The following is a 6,050-nucleotide window of genomic DNA, read 5'->3' as shown; positions in this document are numbered from 1 at the left end:
GGCATAGAGAAGTGAAACATTCGCTCTATGAGTGCTAGCAGGTCATAGGCTTGAGACATGGCTGCTGTTTATGGTTTACAGCTGGCAATAAGAACAAAGCAGCTCTGCCAGTTTGTATTCATTATCACAGGAGGTAATTGTGACCGACACTAAAGGAGATATTCACCAGCATGAGCTCACATCCGCTGAAGTACAAAACCTGTGAGGAAGTTAAGTCAAGTTAGGATTCAGCTCCACTGTCTCACTGATATGAGCCGAGTTCATTTGCAAATGTGACAATTAAAATGATTTTATGATGAAACAAAAGCGTCGAAACGTCTTCTTTCTGATAACCAAATTCACAAAGAACGTCCTTTACCACGGGGGGAGACTCTACATGAAATATGCACAGTTTTCACATTAGCATTGCAGTGTTGTTTGGCACAGGATTCTGTTCAGTTGTGGTAACGTCTAAATCTTAATCATGCATCTTTTAGGATTAATTACAGTGTGGCTACTTTATTTCAGGAAAACCTATAATTGCAACAGCATATTAATGATTCTCATGCAGTGCTTTTTTGACTAGGCCCTCTCTCTGTGGTGATTTTCTAATTTCTAAATCAAGCTAATGATTTGTCTCCATTAGCTGGATGTCTCGACTGTTGCTACTATACCAAATCTTTTTTCTAAACGTGTGGTTAAATATCAAATCAACAACAACAAACAAACAAAAAAAAGATAAACAATGAGATCATTTTACAGGAGTTTATATTAAACAAAATGATTAAATACTGAGCACTGTGTTTTGACATTGATCTGTAGTGTCTACATAAAATCTGGCTCTTATAAAATGACCTTGAACACCTTACATCAGATTTATTCCTGACTGCACACGGAGTAATAAAAGAAATTGATATCAAAATGGACTTCTAATCAAAAAACAGCCGATGACATTCACTGTAGGAGATTTGATCAGAGAGATGAATCACCCATTGTCCTTGGGTGTAATTTGTGTTTCTGTATGATGTTGACCTTGCCACGTTGTGAGAGTAACAGTTTATATAGGTCATGGATACAAGAAACCCTATAACCACATTGTCAATAATGATGTCACATAAACACACAAGAATAATACACTGGAACCAGCACAGACCAGGAAACGGATGAGCTGTCAGTCAGTCATTTACATTCAGAGCAGGAGTGTTTGATTTGATTCACAGGCAGCACCACGACTGTACGGCCTGAAAACTATTTCCCATGGATGTGTTTTGATAGCATGGCTGCACCTAATTCTTCGTAAACAACACATATACCGACATATTTTTCTGTTTGTGCACATGCTGTAACCCCCTACAAAGTGAGAGCATGTCCTTCATCCACCAGATCTGTTGGACCTGGAAAGTTGCAGTTTTGTCAGTCACCACCTGTCATTTTTGTTTCATATGCAGGCAGGTAGGGTCGGTATCTCGGGGATTGCACTGCAGGAAATCATCCTAAAACATAACACCCGTAGCCACTATACATGGCTAATATGGATGGCGATGTTCTGGTACCATCTCACATACTCAGGTGACAATGTCACAAACACTGACTTTGACTTTGGCTTAGATCAAACAAGATCCAGCAGCACAAAATCACCAATCAATGACATACTGTATCTCCTGATGTCTATAGTGGTATGAGCAAAAAGAGACTAACCTAACGCTGCATCTGAGCTGTAGTTTAAACCTGAACTCCTTTCACCCTAAAATGTGTTTTACAGACACGTACTGTATCCACAGAGGGAAGGAATATCTCAGAGGTCAGGACATTTTGTGCCGCATTTGTTACTAAAAGTCAAACGTGTGCACATTTCCACATGCTGGCAAGTGACCCAGCAGAGCGGCAGTGTGCCGGGGCATTCAGGCAGGAGAGATGCTGACTGAGTAGCAAGTGGGGTGATTGTTTGTGAGTCTGTGGATGAAACCGAACCTGTTGCAAAGTTTGTTTTGTTGTTTAATAAATAGTTTTGGTCCACTTCTGTTGGAATATATTACCCCAAAGGACAAAGTAATCAGTGCCAGGAAGAACACGAGAGGACATCTGAAAGTCAATTTTATTCATAGTGGGTGAGTGGAGCTATGATGAATAACCCAGACAGACCCAAAATTAATCAGGTGATCATAGCAGTAGACTTTAGAAGATCAGCTCATTTCCATTCATTTAAAAGGTTTGAGAGAACATTGAGGATGTGGGAAGACAGCCAAGCCCCAAAAATAAAAATAAATGAGTTTTTTCTGGGTCACATGGTTTCCTCAGGTTGATGAATGAGATGAACTTTGTGTTGAATGAAAGACAATACAGGATATTTGCAACTGTATTACATACTACTTTAGGATAAAAGGGGGTATTTCTAAAAATGGCACTACAGAGACATATGAATTAAAAGAAAGACACTGCCTATCTGCTGTGTGGACATTTAACAGTAAATAGCACTGGTTCGTCTGTCATCTGTCACCCCAGGGCTTTACTCATCAAACCTACACACTCCCTTTATACTTTTATCATCCCACTCACCAAGTATAGGGTAAATAAAGGATGAATCTGGAAGAAGGAATACGATCACCATCCAAGTAAAAGTTAGTGCTGCTGGAAAGTGACTGATGGATAGACAATAGACAGATAAATGGCTGAACTTGACACCGTGACTTGACTTTTTCTGGAAGTTTAGTTAAGGAAAAATGGTTTTGTTTTCATAGATAACCCAAACTATTTTTGCATCAGCTAGTAATGCATCTGTTTTAGTGGCACATTAGAATAAAAAAACGAGCTGACTGTCATATGTTCTGTCTTAGCTCAATTTTGTTGACATTTTAATTTAATTTCATTATATAAACAACCCGTATTCTCTGCTGATTAAAAGCTAAGCAGGGTTTTAAATCACAATGTCAACCAGGTGTGTGTGTGTGTGTGTGTGTGTGCTATGTGTGGCCCCATTCAACCTGTCAAAGGCTGTGATGATACACGTGGGACCTCGATGTTGCTGCTGCAGCAAAAGGGGTGTTTCTGGTAAGACTGATGCAGTGAGAATTGAAGGCTAAATGGTCAGGGTTCAAACCATTGTGCTGATTTCTTTTCCATCCGAAGTGAAGACACAAACACACACACACACACACACACACACACACACACACACACACACACACACACACACACTGTTGACTTCACTGTCATCTACTCATACAGTAGTATGCATGGGTCTGTTTTGCCTTTGGCATGAACAGAAGTCTGAAGAAGAAGAACAGGAAAGCTAGGAACTGAACTCCAAAATAAAACAAAACAATGACAGCAACATGAAAACAAACAACCAACAAAGAAAGGTATTCTGAACACACACAAAAACGCGAATCACCTCTGGGAATCCTTTTTCAGTACAGGGGGGAAACTCTTCTGCTCTCATCAGGTTGAGATTGGCAGGTGGGGCTTTTGATGTGACTGGTAATCTTCCCCAAGCCTGAAGAGTTGCCTGGTAACATTAAAGCACAACAAAGCAGCTGTGGCACACAAGGCACTTGGCTCACGGTGTTACACAGATTCATTTTCTTTCCAAGTGAAAAAGGCCACAAGGTGTGTCTTCTACGTACAACCTGAAGTTGCTAGAAGGTACATTTAGTCAAGTATTAACAAATATGCGTCAACTACCAGTGTTTATTCTGAGTTAAACCTTCAAATCTATATGTTCCTGTACTCTGAGAACTTTCAAGTCTATGTGAGCAGCTAAAATCATAATTTTACTAATAAATAATTCAAAACACTGTTTACTTTTGCACGTTTTTAGATGCTATAACAACAGTGCCTTTAGTTTAATACACAAGCAGTATACACATTAGCACTAAAGAAATATCCTTAAGAATAAATGCATGAATATATAGTCTCTTTCATCTGTAGGCACTGAAGAATATTAATCCAGAACAATGGCACATAGTGTACATCTGTTGCCAGTGTGTTTTATCACATCTGACTGGCCAATAACAGCTGCTGTCAGAGAAACTATGCCAAAGAGGCCATTGCAATTTTGGACCGCGATATGGTTGAAATACATTAATTTAGCTAGAGCAGATGTGGTGTGCAGACGCACAGAGAGGGATGTCAAGACAGTGTTCCCATCCCCTTTTGTTGTTTGATGAAAAGCAAGTCAGGTGGCAAAAAACATTTAAAAACTCCTTGACAACAGGTGACTCTGTGGTCACACAAGGTACAAGTAAAAGATCAGTTTCAAATGGGAGATGGAAACTTCGCCAAGTATCTGGAATGAGAAGTCAAGTGGGACATGTGAAACTACACAGGATGTGAATACTGCATCCCCGCGGGTTAACTGTGGTCAAGTACACAATATATTCAACAATAAATTCAGCTGAACATCAACTATGAATCACCTGCCCTGCTGGTTATGCATCAGTTGAGAAGAGGCAAACTAAAGCAGGATGGACAGTGAATACATAAAATTGAGGAAGGAGATTATGAAGCACATTTAAATTGCGAATATTTGTGTGTGTGCATGAATGTGGCATGATTTATCTGTGTGGGAGGAGGAGCAGACATTTACTTACATTTGCTTGGACAAATCCTTCACTAGAGTGCGGCTGGGTGAGGTGTACGTGTAGGTGTATTGTTTCCCTGCTGGTTTTGGCTCAAAATTCAAATTCAAAATTTAATGTGCACAGATCTTCAACAGCAGTAATATTATTCATAGGTTCTGGCATGCAGCTGTCACTGCCAAAATGACAACAAGAGCCCCCCACGATTAAGGATAGTTAGGAATAATCCAATAGCATTAAACGTGGACTCAAGGCAAAGTAGGTCTGGGTGACGGACCATATCGTAAATGTTAAGCAGGCCGGCCTAGGAGGTGGCCTTATTCTCATAAGTCATTACCATCAACCTGGAATATTGTAACATGGCAAGACCCAGCTTGATGCTAGTTAATAGTCTATTTTTACAGACATTATACTGCTGTGAATCATGGCCAGCGAATGCCCAGAGGCCTTTCCACAACAACAACAAAAAAAAAAGAAATGACTGTGGAACAAAAAATGTCTGTGACATAGTATAAAAATCACAGAGACACAAATCAGACTCAACTCAGTTTCACTGTAGGTACAGTAGCTTTATGTTTAAAGCCAAATAAAATTGTCACAGTGTATAGTGAAAACTTTCTGAGAAGGAGAGAAAGCTGCTTCTACAAAAAAAAAAAATTATAATTATATCAAGTCATACAACAGATCTAGACATTGGTTGAGTGCACTTGATTTTTATTATTGAATTCTTAAAAAACTTATTATATGTATCACTTCATTCAAAACATACTGGGAATTTCAAGGTTTTCTGCTTGATATGTCATAAAATGTGATGTAATAAATAAAACAAAAAACACACATAAAAATCATTTTTACGTGTGTTAAGACCTGCAGATCATTCAGGGTTAGGGTCAGGAAGAATTTGAGCCCATTCTTCCCGCAGAACTGCTTTAGCTCCGTCATATTCTTTGAACGTCTCGTGTGTGTGGCTCTCTTCAAGTCGTTCCATAGCATCTCTATATTGTTGAGGTGCTATGAAGTCTGGGCTCTGACTTTGCTCATCCAAAAGGTGGATTTTGTTTTTCTGTATAGTTTCAGCTGACGTACAGACATTCACTCTGGAATTCATCTTCCCCTTAATCACTGCAAGCTGACCAGGCCCTACTGCAGCAAAGCAGGTCCAATCATTTTCATGATTATATGCAGGGAACTTTTATTTTAACATTTTGCCAATACTGCTGTGGATTAGCTTTTTTGCAAACTCCAGGTGTGCAGCAATGTTCTTTTTAGTAAGCAGTAGCTCCCTTCATGGTGTCCTGCCATATACACAGACCATATTTTATGACAAATGCAGAAAACCATAAAATATTTTTTCTTGCCACTGTATGTATCACAACATGATTATGTTAGCTTCAAAAACGTAACCTGACCTGCAGTTAGCCAGCGTAGGAAATTCCAGGCGAAAGGACTGGTAGAAAAATACAGTACAAAATCTTTAGTTAGTTGGTTTAGTCA

The sequence above is a fragment of the Anabas testudineus genome, chromosome 22 (genome assembly GCF_900324465.2).
Source record: "Anabas testudineus chromosome 22, fAnaTes1.2, whole genome shotgun sequence".
Classification (NCBI taxonomy): domain Eukaryota; kingdom Metazoa; phylum Chordata; class Actinopteri; order Anabantiformes; family Anabantidae; genus Anabas; species Anabas testudineus.
Note: the sequence above shows the minus strand (reverse complement) of the source record.